This window comes from Triticum urartu, chromosome 3A (genome assembly GCF_056163025.1).
Source record: "Triticum urartu cultivar PI428250 chromosome 3A, HENAU_Tu73, whole genome shotgun sequence".
Lineage (NCBI taxonomy): Eukaryota > Viridiplantae > Streptophyta > Magnoliopsida > Poales > Poaceae > Triticum > Triticum urartu.
The window spans coordinates 400010437-400028812 of record NC_141875.1 but is presented as its reverse complement, the minus strand read 5'-3'; the positions used below and the strand labels follow the sequence as shown (position 1 = coordinate 400028812).

Here is an 18376-nt window from a genome sequence, read left to right as displayed (position 1 = left end):
GAATTTTTATCGACCAAAAGAAGTGTGGTGCAAGAAAACGGAGTCCGGAGGGCACACGAGGTGGCCACAAGGCAGGGGGCGCGCCCTCCACCCTTATGGATGTCTCGTGCGCTCTTCGGAGTACTTATAATTTTCCTAATTTTAAAAAAAAATTCAAAATGGAGAAAAATTGTAATTGGAAAGGTTTTGGAGTCAGTTTACTTACCGTACCGCATAACTATTCCTTTTTGGACTCTGAAACGTTCTGGAAAGTATCCCTTATGTACTCCTCCGATGTTACAGTATTGATTGTGTTGGTCTCAACATTTATAGGATTCCTTGAGATATAGTGTTTGATTCTTTGACCGCTTAGCACCTTTGGATTTATGCCTTCGGCGTTGTTGATCTTGATGGCTCCGGAACGATATACCTCCTCGATAATGTAAGGACCTTCCCATTTAGAGAGAAGTTTTCCTGCAAAAAATCTTAAACGAGAGTTGTATAGCAAAACATGATCACCTACATTAAACTCACGCTTTTGTATCCTCTTGTCATGCCATCTTTTAACCTTTTCTTTAAACAACTTGGCATTCTCGTAGGCTTGGGTCCTCCATTTATCAAGCGAGCTAATGTAAAATAGCCTCTTGTCGGTGTACAAAAGTAGGGGCTCTCCTTTTTACCCCTCTACTTGTGCACGGGCAGTCAGAGCCGCACCTGCGGCCACACTTAGCGGGGCAAAGGGAGGAAGCAGAGGCCACAAGACAACTAGAACAACGCCAAGCCAAAGAGATGAAGATCAGGAGGGCGAGGTGGACTCCCCCGGCAAGGCCCTTGCCGGGACGGCCTCTGCAGCCTCGACAAGAGCCTTGCCGGGGCAACTTGCCCGATGATAACCCACAAGCATAGGGGATCGCAAAAGTTTTCGAGGGTAGAGTATTCAACCCAAATTTATTTATTCGACACAAGGGGAGCCAAAGAATATTCTCAAGTATTAGCATCTGAGTTGTCAATTCAACCAAACCTGGACACTTAATATCTACAGCAAAGTGTTTAGTAGCAAAGTAATATGATAGTAGTGGTAACGGTGGTAAAAGGTAACTGTAGCAAAAGTAATTTTTTTGGTGTTTTGTAGTGATGATAACAATAGCAACGGAAAAGTAAATAAGCGAAGAACAATATATGGAAAACTCGTAGGCAATGGATCGGTGATAGAGAATTATGCCGGATGCGGTTCATCATGTAACAGTCATAACATAGGGTGACACAGAACTAGCTCCAATTCATCAATGTAATGTAGGCATGTATTCCGAATATAGTCATACGTGCTTATGGAAAAGAACTTGCATGACATCTTTTGTCCTACCCTCCCGTGGCAGCAGGGTCCTATTGGAAACTAAGGGATATTAAGGCCTCCTTTTAATAGAGTACTGGTCCAAAGCATTAACACACAGTGAATACATGAACTCCTCAAACTACGGTCATCACCGGGAGTGGTCCCGATTATTGTCACTTCGTGGTTGCCGGATCATAACACATAGTAGGTGACTATAGACTTGCAAGATAGGATCAAGAACTCTCATATATTGATGAAAACATAATAGGTCCAAATCTGAAATCATGGCACTCGGGCCCTAGTGACAAGCATTAAGCATAGCAAAGTCATAGCAACATCAATCTCAGAACATAGTGGATACTAGGGATCAAACCCTAACAAAACTAACTCGATTACATGATAAATCTCATCCAACCCATCACCCTCCAGCAAGCCTACGATGGAATTACTCATGCGCGGCGGTGAGCATCATGAAATTGATGATGGAGGAAGGTTGATGATGACGATGGCGACGGATTCCCCTCTCCGGAGCCCCAAACGGACTCCAGATCAGCCCTCCCGAGAGAGTTCAGGGCTTGGCGGCGGCTCCGTATCGTAAAACACGATGAATCCTTCTCTCTCGTTTTTTCTCCTCGAAAGTGAATATATGGAGTCAAGGTTGAGGTCGGTGGAGCGTCAGGGGGCCCACGAGGTAGGGGGGCGTGCCCAGGTGGGCAGGCGCGCCCCCCACCCTCGTGGACAGGTGGAGGCCCCCCTGACATGGATCTTTCTTCCAGTATTTTTTATATATTCCAAAATAATTCTCCGTTGATTTTGAGGTCATTCCGAAAACTTTTATTTCTGCACAAAAATAACACCATGGCAATTCTACTGAAAACAACGTCAGTCCAGGTTAGTTCCATTCAAATCATGCAAGTTAGAGTCCAAAACAAGGGCAAAAGTGTTTGGAAAAGTAGATACGACGGAGACGTATCAACTCCCCCAAGCTTAAACCTTTGCTTGTCCTCAAGCAATTCAGTTGATAAACTGAAAGTGATAAAGAAAAACTTTTACAAACTCTGTTTGCTCTTGTTGTAAATATGTAAAGTCAGCATTCAAGTTTTCAGCAAAGATTATAAACTAACCATATTCGCAATGACATTTGGATCTCATGTTTACTCATATCAATGGCATAATCAACTAGCGAGCAATAATAATAAATCTTGGATGACAACACTTTCTTAAAACAATCATGATATGATATAGCAAGATGGTATCTCGCTAGCCCTTTCTGAGACCGCAAAACATAAATGCAGAGCACCTTTAAAGATCAAGGACTGACTAGACATTGTAATTCATGGTAAAAGAGATCCAGTCAAGTCATACTCAATGTAAACTAAAAGTAATGGATGCAAATGACAGCGGTGCTCTCCAACCGGTGCTTTTTAATAAGAGGATGATGACTCAACATAAAAGTAAATTGATAGGCCCTTCGCAGAGGGAAGCAGGGATTTGTAGAGGTGCCAGAGCTCGGTTTTGAAATAGATATGAATAATATTTTGAGCGGTATACTTTCATTGTCAACATAACAACCGAGAGATGGCGATATCTTCCATGCTACACACATTATAGGCGGTTCCCAAACAGAATGGTAAAGTTTATACTCCCCCTCCACCAACAAGCATCAATCCATGGCTTGCTCGAAACAACGAGTGCCTCCAAGTAACAAGAGTCCCGGGGGAGTTTTGTTTGCACTTATTTTGATTTGATTTGCATAAAGCATGGGACCGGGCATCCCGGTGACCAGCCATTTTCTCGTGAGTGAGGAGCGGAGTCCACTCCTCTTGAGAATAACCCGCCTAACATGGAAGATACAGACAACCCTAGTTGATACATGAGCTATTCGAGCATACAAAACATAATGTTTATTTGAAGGTTTAGAGTTTGGCACATACAAATTTACTTGGAACGACAGGTAGATACCGTATATATGTAGGTATGGTGGACTCATATGGAACAACTTTGGGGTTTATGGAATTGGATGCACAAGCAGTATTCCCGCTTAGTACAGGTGAAGGCTAGCAAAAGACTGGGAAGCGACCAGCTAGAGAGTGACAACTGTCATGAACATGCATTAAAATTAATCAACGCCGAATGCAAGCATGAGTAGGATATAATGCACCATGAACATAAATATAGTAGAGGCTATGTTGATTTTCTTTCAACTAGATGCGTGAACATGTGCCGAGTCAAGCCACTCGAATCGTTCAAAAGAGGATACCACCCTATCATACCACATCACAACCATTTTAATAGCATGTTGGCATGCAAGGTAAACCATTATAAACTCCTAGCTAATTAAGCATGGCATAAGCAACTATAATCTCTAATTGTCATTGCAAACATGTTTATTCATAATAGGCTGAATCAGGAACGATGAACTAATCATATTTACAAAAACAAGGGAGGTTGAGTTCATACCAGCTTTTGTCATCTCAATAAGTTCATCATATAATCATCGTTATTGCCTTTCACTTGCACGACCGAATAGTGTAGATAATAATAATGGTGCACGTGCAATGGACTAAGCTGGAATCTGCAGACATTCGATTCAAGAGAGAAGACAAGGTAATATGGGCTCTTTTGTCAGATCAACAATAATGTATATAAGAGCCACTTTAACCTTTTAATCATGGTCTTCTCCTCTCGACCCCCAAAGGAAAGAAAATAAATAAAACTATTTACACAGGAAAGCTCCCAACAAACAAAAGAAGAATGAGAAATATTTTTGGGTTTTCTTTTTAATTACTACTACTATAGGCATGGAAAGTAAACTAGCTAAAAGCTACAAGTAATTTTTTGTTTGGTTTTCTAAGGTTTATCAAACACACAAGAAGAAAGCATAAAAAGGGAAAAATAAACTAGCATGAATGATACAATGAAAAAGTATGAGCACCAACAACTAGCAATGAGTGTGTGAACATGAATGTAATGTCGGTGAGAAATACGTACTCCCCCAAGCTTAGGCTTTTGGCCTAAGTTGGTCTATGTCCACGGCTGGCCTGGCGGATATCCAAAGTAATAGTTGGGGTCGTACTCTGAAGAAGCCTCGGATTGCCGCTGGTTGGCAATCACCTCCGGATCCCACTAGTAATCAGACTGTTGTGGAGGATCAAATTGTGGTTCCGGCTCTGGCTCTATAGCTGATGTAGGGTTTCGGTAGGCGTGAATGGCCTCCAACGGAACAAGGTACTTGCATGCAGATAAATCAAACAAGGAAGGAGCAAGCAAGGTAATAGTCTCAGGATGATTTTTACCAAATATTAATTTGTACTTAAGCGCCTTTTCCTTATTCTCAACGATAAAATCATGTGCTACCATACTCTTATAGTCTAGAAAAATAGGAGGCATCAACTTCTCTTCCTTCTCATGATGCCTAATAGGTATATTAAAATGTGAAGCGAGGCGCGAGGCAAAGATGCCTCCAAGGACGGGGCCCTTAGTACGGTTAAGATTTAACCGCTTTGCAACAATAGCGCCCATACTAAATGTGTCATCACGAAATAAGGCATGGCACAAAATAACAATATCAGGGGCAACCAGGTTTCCACAGTTTCCGCGCCCAATTAAGCATCTACTAGCAAATATAGCAAAGTAACGTAGAACAGGAAAGTGTATGCTAGTAATTTGTGCGTCGAAAACCTTCCTCGTTTCCCCTACAACAATGGTATCAACAAACCCATCCACATCCTCACGATGTGGTTCCTCTACACTGCCCTCAAAAGGGATCAAACAAATCCGACAAAAGTCACGAAGTGACATCTCCTTATGCTCATCATATAAATAAAAATCCACCGAAAGTGGTGAGCTCCTAACATGGAAATGAAAGTTTTGCACAAAGATATTGGTGAGTAAGAGATACTGTTCGTGTTGGTCGTGGAGGAAGGCGGTGAGGCCTGCATTCTCAGCCAATTCATAGAAATCATCATAAATCCCGGCTACTCTCAAGAAATTATCACAAGGCCATTCACACGGCTGAACCTCCGTGGTACGAGGGAGATTATACTTGGGCTTCTTATTCTCTTCACTTTGCTTATCCCTCGAGCTTCGGCTCGATGAGCCCCTCAAAAATCTCTTCAACTTTTTCTGAAAATTTCTGAAATTTTTAGTAACTTCAAAATAAAAGTGAACCAAACTCAACAAAATTGATAGCAACTACTCCTACAAGTGCTTAGAGACAATATCATGCATCAAAACTACTTTTGACCACATAAATTTGACATGCAAGCTCAAGAATAGGGTCACCTAAGCAGAAAAAATATGCAATGAATAGAGCACTAGAATAAAAACTAATTGGACCATTGGAGGAGTCACATACCAAAGAATAATCCCTCAAAGCAGCTTTGTGAATGGAGCTTTGAGCAAGGAGATCGAAAATCACAGCAAAATGAGCTAGAACTCGTGCTTGAGCTGGTTGGTGATTTTTTTGGGAGGAAGAAGGAGTGTGTGGTGGCTGGAATAAGTGGAGGGGAGCCACCGTGGGCCCACGAGGCAGGGGGCGCGCCCGGGGGATAGGGCGCACCCTGGACCCTCATGGCCAGGTGCTTGCTCCCCCTGCTGTGTTCTTAGTGCCAGATATTCTCAAATATTTTAGAAAAAAATCATATTTAATTTTCAGGGCATTTGGAGAACTTTTATTTTTGGGGTATTTTTTATTGCATGGATAATTCAGAAACAGACAGAAAAAATACTATTTTTGCTTTATTTAATATAATAACAGAAAGTAAAAAGAGGGTATACAGAGTTGTGTTTTCTAAATTCATCCATCTCATGCTCATCAAAAGGAATCCACTAACAAGGTTGATCAGGTCTTGTTAACAAACTCATTTCGAGTAACATGGAACCGGAGAATTTTCGAATAACCCTAGGTTACCTCAACAGGGATATGCACATCCCCAACAATAAGAATATCATATTTCTTCTTGACAGTAGGTAGAGGAAATTCAAAACCTCCAAAAATAATCGATGGAATTTTCCAATAGAGTTTATACTATGAACTTGAGGTTGTTTCCTCGGAAAGTGTACCGTATGCTCATTGCCATTAACATGAAAAGTGACATTGCCTTTGGTGCAATCAATAACAGCCCCTGCAGTATCAAAAGGGGTCTTCCAAGAATAATAGACATACTATCGTCCTCGGGAATATCAAGAATAACAAAGTCCGTTAAAATAGTAACATTTGCAGCCACAATAGGCACATCCTCACAAATACCGACATGTATAGCAGTTGATTTATCAGCCATTTGCAAAGATATTTCAGTAGGTGTCAACTTATTCAAATCAGGTCTACGATATAAAGAGAGAGGCATAACACTAACACTGGCTCCAAGATCACATAAATCAGTTTTAACATAGTTTCTTTTAATGGAGCATGGTATAGTTGGTACTCCTGGATCTCCAAGTTTCTTTGGTATTCCACCCTTAAAAGTATAATTAGCAAGCATGGTGGAAATTTCAGCTTTCGGTATCTTCCTTTTATTTGTAACAATTTCCTTCATGTACTTAGCATAAGGATTCATTTTAAGCATATCAGTTAATTGCATACGCAAAAAGATAGGTCTAATCATTTCAGCAAAGAGCTCAAAATCCTCATCATCCTTTTTCTTGGATAGTTTGGGAGGAAAAGGCATGGGTTTCTGAACCCATGGTTCTCTTTCCTTACCGTGCTTCCTAGCAACAAAGTCTCTCTTATCATAACGTTGATTCTTTGATTGTGGGTTATCGAGATCAACAGCAGGTTCAGTTTCTACCTCATTATCATTGCTAGGTTGAGCATCAACATGAACATCATCATTAACATTATCACTAGGTTCATGTTCATTAACAGATTGGGTTTCAGCATCAGAAATAGAAATATCATTGGGATTCTCAGGTGTGTCTACAACAGGTTCACTAGAAGCATGCGAAGTCCTATCATTTTTCCTTTTTCTTCTTATTAGAAGGACTAGGTGCATCTACATTATTTCTCTGAGAATCTTGCTCAATTCTCTTAGGATAGCCCTCGGGATACAAAGGTTCCTGAGTCATTTTACCACCTCTAGTCATAACTCTAACAGCAAAATCAGTGTTTTTACTATTCAATTCATTGAGCAAATCATTCTGAGCTTTAAGTACTTGTTCTACTTGAGTGGTAATCATAGAAGCATGTTTACTAATAAGTTTTATTTCACCTTTAACATTAGCCATATAATCACTCAAGTGTTCAATCATATAAGCATTATGTTTCAATTGTCTACCAACATAAGCATTAAAATCTTCTTGCTTAACCATAAAGTTATCAAACTCATCTAAGCATTGGCTAGCAAACTTAGTAGGAGGGATTTCAGCTTTATCATATCTATAGAGAGAATTTACCTTTTACCGTGGGTTTGTCACGGCAGATGTCCTAGAGAAAGGACTTAGTCGTGGAGCCATCGTAACGGGTTAGCTTGAAGGGGTTAAAGCGGACACATGGACGCAAGGGAGTTTATACTAGTTCGGCCCCTTCGATGAAGGTAAAAGCCTACGTCTAGTTGTGATGGAATTGATGGGGTTTCGATGACTAAGGAGCAAACAAGCTTCGCCTAAGTCTCGAGTTGTTGTATGTTGTCCTTGAACTGCCGCCGGGTCGTCCCCTTATGTACATGGGTGACGCCCGTCGGTTTCTAGAGTCCCAACACCGGCTCATATATGTGTTCGGTTTGGTCTCTACTTATTCCTAACTTACAATACAAGTTTACATACCGACGCCGGTTTACGACTACAGGCCTTAAACCGATCATGGGCTTTAAACCCTCATCTACCTTCATGGGCTTTAACATACTTAACTACTGATGAAGTTAACCCGGCCCAGATAGGCCGGTTTACGCCCAATAGTAATATCCCCAACAGTATCCCTAAGCCTACTCAACTTATCCATCCTTAATCAGAGCATTGCTTCTGATCCCTTGTCTTGGAATTCATAATTCCTTTGCATTTGAGCCTTGAGTTAGTCAGTTGTTTCTATTATCTGATCTCCTTGCATTCTTTCTTCCTCTGGTTGAGTACCGATACTCACATCTGATCCCTTATGGACCACCAGATCCTTTGTTGGATTTTGTCCGACACCGTCCTTCATATTCATTAAACTTATGAGCCTTTCATCGGATACATAATGCCTTTGGTAAATTCTATCCTCTTCTTTGGCAACCATGCTCCACTTTCGAGCTTGTGTTATTTACTCCTAAAGCTTGTGGTATATGTTTCTAAGATACCCCAATGGGTTGCACCTATGCCTTCCTCAATCTGTGTGAACTCGGAAACTACTACGGGTCATACTCTACTGGTGTTATGTCAGATAAAATTTCAATATTACAACTTCTTCGAAAATGAGAAGTGAGTGGAAGGTTATGCATTGGAGAAGTGGGAGTCGACCTTGAACTTTGTGTTCATGCCCATGGACCTGATGTGGAACTTATCATGGAAGCTTCTTGCAAAATATTTAATCATTTGGGTAATTCTTTCAATGTCATTAAATTGGATCCCCTGGAGCTATGGTTCCGACCATATTGTTCTTCTTTGATCCCATTTCTCGGACAAGTTGAAGTACTTGTCTTCTGCAGGTCAATACATCTATCCAACCTCTATTCCGCTCTACCTTCGAGTATACCCTCAGGTATCTCGAGAATATCACGGAACTACATAACTTATGAGTTCTTCATCAACTATTATTCTCACCGATTCCAATGCCCCCCCCGGGTTATGTGTTAATAGTCACTTGAGAACACCGATAAGTGAATCGATCCCGCACTCCGATTCAATAACTCTAAGTAATCTTCATTGCTCGTGAGTTTAATAACCCTTCAAGTCATTCCTAGCATGATTGGCTATATCATTATCGTGCTAAATTTTAACCGTGTACCCGTTCCTTATTACCGGAGCATATCTTTCGACAATAATCTAAGCTTACGTCGATTTCCTCGTCTTATCGTTTCACCTTGAACCACAAACTTGGTTTCTGAGTTTGTGTCATACCCATGGTTCCAATAACCCTTCGCTTCATCGTTCCTTTGACTTGATGTCGTCGCTGATCGATTACATCTTCATGAAATATCTCAACAAATGTGTCATGATCATCATCAACCTTATGAGCTCTTCTAGATATCAATCAAATTCATTATGAGAAATGCCATCCTTGCCCTTGATGATTTGTGTTATCATCAGCCACTTTATTGCCTTCCCTCCAACACAAACTTGTCCGTGTTTTGTTTTATGCCTTGAGTTCCTTGCTATCCAGCATTTGTTCTTCTTTACTTTGGAATATTACCACCTTTTATGTCAAGAATGTCGTGGGAATTTTACCACCTCTTGAGAATTCTTGATACAAGTGATACTTCTCACCATCACCATTCCTTATTGGTCCCCGTGTTGTTTCCAACCAAAAAATCGACAATTGAACTTGGATGTATGAATTAAAAACTTCTAGCGACCCTATTGCTTTGAAGTTAATGGTTGATATTTCATTCTTAGACCATTGGCTATCGAATCACCATTCTAACATTGATCATGCTACCTAAGCCCATATCTCGGGTGCACCTTTCAACCAATTATCAGTTGTGTATGCTTTCCTCGAGCATACATCATTATATTACTTGATCTGAAAAATGTATCCCCTTGTTCACATAATTGTTAGAATCCATCTTTTTTGATATCTCGATGAGTTGTCGCCGACTCCAGCAGCCACCTCCTCATCCTCTCCTTGATTTAATGATGACTCTTGTTTCGTAACTCGCTTCCATAGTTCAATTCCCGATAATCTTACAATGTCATCTCGACAATTTGTCTTGCACCTTTCTTCTCAGGCATCCTGAGTGTGAGTTATCCTGACACCAATCAAATCTGAATCTCGGTCAGATATGATGGCTGGAACATATTCCCAAGAGTTACAACAATGGTTTTTATGTGACCCGGTAAGGTGATGTCGTGCTTAGCACACTTGGCCGGAGGCCCTATTGTTATAACTTCCTTTTTAGCAAGGTTAACCATTCTTCCATGAGGAAATTGTAAGACTTATCCTAAAAGTTATTCCTGATGGATCCTTTGTGTTTCCAAAGTCTGATCTTCACCTATTGGCCATGTCAATGCTATCTCGAAGCATGTCTATGGTACTCCGATCATCAACAAGAACATTGGGAGCGCAATGCTAACTATTCTTGATCAATTATCCAAACACCGTTGTATGGGTAAACCTCATAAATTCCTTGCCCCTTTGTCTAAATGGTTTAATACTTGGAGCCCTATCATGCTCTGCTTTTCCTTGGGGAGGATATACTCCCAACTCTTATTTGTAAACACATCTTCCTTTCTATTGGACTGTTTGATTTGATAATCATATTTTTCTTGTCCATTGGTTTGTTTAAACCTTTCTTGTGATCTATATGATATAATCAGAAATAAATCCTTATAAAACATCCCGATGTACAACCTTGTCAGTGAGACCCTGTTACTAATGTTGCTGACATTTCGGTATCACTGATGGACACGAACTTTGCCTATTGGCACGCCTCGAATTAACGAGAAGGAAAATGGTTCTCTTTGTCCCTCACACATGGTACTGATGTTGTTACCGACATAACTGACAGACTATCCTCTGACATACCTTGTTGTCGCGGCCAGTAAGATGTCACCATCCTCCCTACTATCGATCGACTTTCATGACAGTTCCACAGGATCGGGACCTGACTCTCCTATACAACCTTGATTCTGAAGTATCCTATGCCCTTGGTTTTGTGTGTTATCACGAGCCACCTTTCGAGATATGATCTATTCCCGATGCTCTGAACCCCTTTTCACACATTGTTCAGGTATCGATCAGATGTCCATTTGCTTGAAAACTTTTTATTGTACCTTCATACTTTGCTCTCGATGTTTCCTAAGTTTCAACTCGAGAGGTGCCTCTATGCCACGTTCACTCAGATAGCCCCCAGGTACCTATCTTGGTTGAGCTCCATCCTTCCTGAGTCTTCCCCCTTACTCCTCCCCTTAAATCTCGGGATGAGATTTCTTGTAGTGGAGGAGATTTGTAACACCCCCAGTGTCATGCTACAGTAACCCACTGTGATTAAGCTAATCATTTTAGTAAACAGTGCTTGATCACCTTTGATTCAAATATCCTTTGAAATTTCCACTTTCAAGTCAAACTCAATTTGCAAGCGAATTATGAAGTTGCACGAAAGTTGCTGCAAAGTAGTTCATCTTTGACCCAAAATTCCATAACATTTAATTTTTAAGGGAACCAACATCACCTCCAAGCCAAGATGGACTTTAGCGATTAGAACCGTGCTATTTCAGCATTTTTAAAATGCTATTTTATTTGTGAAAATTCCAATTGGTTTCAATTGTCCCTCAAACTATTTGTGGCAGTGCCAAATACTACAAAGAATTTAAGTGGTCTAGTCCCACCTTTTTCAAGGTATTTTGGTAGCCCAAACTTTTCCCTCTGTCTCTGTTTTAATAAAACAAAAAGAAAACATAAACCTAAAAGGAGAAAAGGTGAAAAGAAAAAAAAAAGACCCCCTGGGCCCCTTGGCCCAAAAGGCCAAGGCAGCCCAACTGGACCAACCGGTCCAACCCTTCCCCGGGTCGTCTCTCCCTCTCCTCCCCTGTACGACCGACCGGGAGGGGGCTCCCGCTCGTCCCCGCCGGACCCGGCACCGCGCCCCGTATGCCACCGACGGGAGGATTAGACCGCCCCCCTGGCGCCTCGATTTCCCCTAGATCTCGCCCACTCTCCTCTCACTTCCGCTCCCTTCTCCCTCTCGCACGAGCACTCGTGCACATCTGTCGCCGTGCCGATGCCATGGACGCGGCCACCGTGCTCTCCCTCGCCGGAGGCCACGTCAGGGAGAACCTTCGCCGTCCGCGAGATCGCCTGTGCCATTGGACTCGAGCACAGAGCCCTACATCGATGGGATCGGCTCCGCCTTCCACCTTCGGTCGTCATGGATCCCCGCCAAGGATCGTCGTCTTCAAGCCTTCTTCGAGCCCACTTCCCGACCCGTCGTCCTCACTGTGAGCTTCGCCGTTGCTTCTCCTCATGCCCCCTTCGTTTTACACGCTGTAGGCCTCCGCACATCGTCTTGCCCGGAGCTGCATTCGCCGTGCTTCCGGCCGCGTCTCGCTGCTGCCCGCGGCCCCTCTGTCTCGTGTAACTGCGCCCCGTGTGCCCCTGCACGTGCCCAACTGCACCTGGCCGCGACCCGCGCCGTCCGCGCCACGCCCCATCGTGCCCTCCTCACCTGGCCGGCCCCCCGCACAGCCAACCGCGACCGCTGTTGCCGTCGCCTGCCGCCACCGCGCGCGCCCGCGCAGCCCCGCCTGCTACCGCCCGTGCCTGCCTCCGCCCGACCGCGCCAGCCTCTGGCCGCGCCGTGCCCCACCCAGCGGCGCCCAGCCACGCGGCCGCCTGCTCGCTGCTCCCCGCGCTGATGCTCTGCTTGCTGCCGCACTTCTGCTGCTTCTTTCCTTGCCAACGCTGCTCTGTCTATACTACTACTAGCTACTGTAGCTGCTAGCTAGCTAGCTTTTCTAAATCTACGATGACTAACCCTCTTGACAACCCCTAAACTCCGGCAAAACAATTGTTAATAGGAATAAAAAAATACGAGAAGCTAGTATACAAGGTTCAAAACGTTCCTTTGGACCAAATCCAAAAATTGCCTGGTTTAATTTCTATGAAAATGACAAAAGTCTATGTTCTATTAACTGGAAAAACTAAAAACAAATATACTGCCATAGCAACTTGAGAGCAGAAAATGAACAAGTTACAGGAACTTGGTGTGCCATCAAAGGGCATGGCCTTGTAGTGCTATTGCTGTAGACTAAAACACATATAGGAAGTGTCTTCATTAGAACTACATAACATTCGTTATAGCCTTTGGAAAACACCTAAGTGGTGTTAAAACTAAATAATTCTCAGACTTTAGCCAATTTTAGGAAATTCCATATTTTTTGTTAAAACTTTAGAAAATCATATAAAATAATCCGTAACTCGGATGAAAATATTTTCTATATGAAAGTTGCTCAGAAAAATCCAATGAATCCGAATATGCGGTCTGTTCATCTATCACATGCCCCTAGCATGCTGAACATGAAACTTTCCCCCTCCGGTCATCTGTCTGACATAGGTCCGGAACCGGGAAAACATTCCCGGTTGACTTCCCCCTTCGCCGGTATCGTGCAGCACCGCGTTAGAACACGTCTAGCTCTGCTTGTTATCCTGTTATGCACTTGCTTGCTATGTATTTACTGTTTCTCTCCCCCTCTTCTCTTCGGTAGACCCCGTGACGATGCTGATGCCCATGTGATTGATTACGTCACCGACGACCCCTCCTTCTCGTCTGAGCAACCAGGAAAGCCCCCCCTTTGATCATCCTGATATTGCCCATTCCATTCTCTCATGCTTGCATTAGATTTTGCTACTATAATTGTTTGCTCCTATTCTGATGCATAGCCTGCTTTTGTATCTGCTGTTGTACCTTACCTGCTTATCCTAAACTGCTTAGTATAGGTTGGTTAGTGATCCATCAGTGACCCCCACCTCGTCCTTGTTGCCCCCGCTTCATCATTGAAGACCCGATCAACGGGATTGAACACCAGGCCTCGACACCGCACATCACTTTCCCCTTTTGTTGCTCGACTCTACAGAGTTACCATCGAGTGCCGAGGGTGGGACCTCTTACATCACTCCTGATGAGATCTCTGTAGTGTGGCTATTCGGTCGTGGTCATCGAGGGTGATTTCCTCCTTAACCACTTTCAATACGGCTCTATCGTGCAACCCTTCAAGTGTGAACCCCGAGGGTGGATCCTCTTACGTTCACCTTGGTGATTACATCAGGTGGAATTCACCAAGGGTGATTCCTCAGGTTTTCCCCTTGGTGTTAGACACACAGTTACTATGGTTACTATAACTTTACACTGAACCATGTTACTAAAGACGGGTCGGCCCTGAGGGGTACCCGTGTGAGCTTAATAGCGAGTGATGTGGAGTCGGGTTGACCTGGAAGGTGCCCGCGAGATACTTACGAGGCTTGGCCGGGCATTCTTAGCCCTTGCCGCAAGTACTCGAGATGGGGCGACGGGATCACATCTTTCATGAGTCTCTGCTCGTGACCGCACTACCAACACACTAACGGTTTGGATATTTGATCCGAGGGGCCTCTGGCCTGATAGCACTAACCATCACATGGGCATTGTATGGGCGTTCTACGTCGTATGCATCAACCGAAGCTTAATAGACGTCAGCGACTGAGCGGCACGCGCCGGGTTGGACTGTAAGCATTTGCCTTTTTGAAGGAGATAGCTAGGTCTGCTCATCGGCCGTGTTCGCAACGTGCAGGAGTTCCCGGGGCGATGGCCCATGACCCCTAGGGGCATAGGTTTAGTCCGGCGTGCTGACCTCTCTATTAAACCTAGATCGGGTTGCGGCGTATTGTTTGGCCGAGGCCGGACATGATCCAGGAAAGTGTGTCCGGCCGGAGTTAATCGAGCGTGGTGGGTAAGTTGGTGCACCCCTGCAGGGAAGAAAACATCTATCGATAGCCTGTCCGACGGTAACGGAAACTTGGAGTTGTATCCCGATTGATACAACTAGAACTGAATACTTGTGATGAGAAATGGATAGTATGGCTCTGGGATTGCTTTCTCGCAGGGAGTCGAGGAAGGATCTCTGGCCGAGGTTGATGATACTACTACTACTTTACTTTATGCTACTCTTATCTCTTCTGATGCTGCAAGATGCTTGGAGCTGCTTGAAGATTCTAGTCTTCGATAGGACTAGGCCTTCTCTCTATTCTGGCATTTCTGCAGCCCAGTCCACATATACAGCCTTCCTTTGATAATGTTGCATATGTAGTGTAGATCCTTGCTTGCGAGTACTTTGGATGAGTACTCACGGTTGCTTTGCTCCCTCTTTTCTCTCCTTTCCATTCTTTCCGGATGTCACAACCAGATGGTGGAGCTCAAGAGCCAGACGACACCACCGATGATTACTACTACTACCACGAGGGTGCTTACTACTACGTGGAGGCCGCCGACGACCAGGAGTAGTTAGGAGGCTCCCAGGCAGGAGGACTTGCCTTTTCGATCGTTGTTGCTTTTGTGCTGGCCTTCTTAAGGAAAACTTGTCTGACTTATGTCTGTACTCAGATATTGTTGCTTCCGTTGACTCTTGTGTATTCGAGCTTATGTATTCGAGCCCTCGAGGCCCCTGGCTTGTAATATAAAGCTTGTATTATTTTAATTTGTGTCTAGAGTTGTGTTGTGATATCTTCCCGTGAGTCCTTGATCTTGATCGTACACATTTGCGTGTATGATTAGTGTATGATTGAATCGAGGGCGTCACATTAGTTATAGTGTTGGCCGAAAACCTGGGTGTTGTTTAAGCTTATTTTTGCAAACAAGAACAAAAGAGTTCGTAAAAGTTTTTCTTTTTCACTTTCGGTTTACCAACTGAATTGCTTGAGGACAAGCAAAGGTTTAAGCGCGGGGGAGTTGATACGTCTTCGACGTATCTAATTTTCCTAACACTTTTCCTCTTGTTTTGAACTCTAATTTGCATGATTTGAATGAAACTAACCCCGGACTGACGTTGTTTTCAGCAGAACTACCATGGTGTTGTTTTTGTGCAGAAATAAAAGTTCTCAAAATGGAATAAAACTTTGCGGTGAATTTTTATACAATAAACAAGAATTTCTGGAGCCAAGACTTACCAGAGAGGGGCACCTGGGTGGGCACAACCCACTAGGGCGCGCCCCCTCTCCTGGCACCCACCTGGTGGCCCCGCAGACCCTGAAACCGATGCTATAAAATCCTATTTTTCTAGAAAAAAATAAGGAGGAAAGAATTATCGTGATCCACGAGACGGAGGCGTCGTCACCTCCCGTTCTTCATCGGGAGGCCAGATCTAGAGTCCGTTTGGGGCTTCGAAGAGGGGGATATCCGTTCTTCGTCATCAGCAACCCTTCTACATCGCCAATTCCATGATGCTCCCCACCGGGAGTGAGTAATTCCTTCGTAGGCTCGTTGGTCGGTGAGGAGTTGGATGAGATTCATCATGTAATTGAGTTAGTTTTGTTAGGGCTTGATCCCTAGTATTCACTGTGTTCTAAGATTGATGTTTCTATGACTTTGCCATGCTTAATGCTTGTCACTCTCGGCCCGGGTGCCATGATTTCAGATCTGAACCGTTTATGTTATCACCATTATATCCATGTTCTAGATCCAATTTTGCAAGTTATAGCCACCTACTACGTGTCATGATCCGGCAACCCCGGAGTGACAATAGTCGGGACCACTCCCGGTAATGACCGTAGTTTGAGGAGTTCATGTATTCACTATGTGTTAATGCTTTGTTCCGGTTCTCTATTAAAAGGAGGCCTTAATATCCCTTAGTTTCCAATAGGACCCCACTGCCATGGGAGGGTAGGACAAAAGATGTCATGCAAGTTCTTTCCATAAGCATGTATGACTATGTATGGAATACATGCCTACATTATATTGATGAACTGGAGCTAGTGCCGTATCGCCCTAGGTTATAACGGTCTCTTAATGAATATCATCCAACAAGTCATCGATCCAATGCCTACGAATTTATCTCATATTGTTCTTGCTAAGTTATTACTGCTATCATCACTGTTACACTTGCTACCAAATTACTGTTATCACTGTTACCATTACCGTTACTGTTGCTACTATTATCAAACTGTCATACTACTTTGCTACCGATCACTTTGCTGCAGATAATTAATCTCCAGGTGTCGTTGAATCGACAACTCAGCTGCTAATACCTTTAAATGTTCTTTGGCTCCCCTTGTGTCGAATCTATAAATTTGGGTTGAATACTCTGCCCTCGAAAACTGTTGCGATCCCCTATACTTGTGGGTTATCAGGAGGTGCTCGATATAATCCATGACGGAGGCGAGGGAGGAGGAGGGGACTATGAGGACGGGCAGGTGCAAGACTCGGATCCCACCCAGTTCGGCAACTACCAGCAACAATAGTCTTACACACCCAGACGGCTACGCAACAGTCCTACACCCAGACCAACGATGACGGACAACAACAACAACATTGGGCTGCCAGAGAGTAGCATCCGGAGGGGGGAGGACGGTGACGATGATGATCCAGATGATACAGCCGGCGATCTGAAGAAGGGTAGAGTGATGACCCACAAGTATAGGGGATCTATCATTGTCCTTTCAATAAGCAAGAGTGTCGAACCCAACAAGGAGCAGAAGGAAATGACAAGCGGTTCTCAGCAAGGTATTCTCTGCAAGCACTGAATTTATCAGCGACAGATAGTTGTATAATGAGATTATTCATAACAGGTAACAAGTAACAAAAGCAAACATGGTGTAGCAAGGTGGCCCAATCCTTTTTGTAGCAAAGGACAAGCCTGCACGAACTCTTATATAAAGCAAAGCGCTCCCAAGGACACATGGGAATTATTGTCAAGCTAGTTTTCATCATGCTCGGATGATTCACGTTCGTTACTTTGATAATTTGATATGTGAGTGGACCGGTGCTTGGGTGCTGCCCTTCCTTGGACAAGCCTCCCACTTATGTTTAACCCTTCTCGCAAGCATCCGCAACTACGGAAGAAGAGTTAAAATAAATCTAACCATAGCATGAAACATATGGATCCAAATCAGCCCCTTACAAAGCAACACATAAACTAGGGTTTAATTCGGTCACTCTAGCAACCCATCATCTACTTATTACTTCCCAATGCCTTCCCCTAGGCCCAAATAATGGTGAAGTGTCATGTATTCGACGTTCACATAACACCACTAGAGGAGAGACAACATGCATCTCATCAAAATAACGAACGAATACCAAATTCACATGACTACTAATAACAAGACTTCTCCCATGTCCTCAGGAACAAACGTAACTACTCGCAAAGCATGTTCATGTTCATAATCAGAGGAGTATTAATTATCATTAAGGATCTGAACATATGATCTTCCACCGAATAAACCAACTAGCATCAACTACAAGGAGTAAT

The 18376-nt window shown here is 43.5% G+C and overlaps 1 long non-coding RNA gene across 1 annotated transcript; it reads left to right on the top strand.

Moving 5' to 3' along the window:
• The first annotated feature begins 11887 nt into the window (after nt 1–11887).
• On the top strand, nt 11888–15610 carry LOC147979843 (uncharacterized). The gene is made up of 2 exons (XR_015619028.1): nt 11888–12379; nt 15320–15610. It is a non-coding gene; the product is annotated as an uncharacterized LOC147979843 (long non-coding RNA).
• Nucleotides 15611–18376: the final 2766 nt, after the last annotated feature.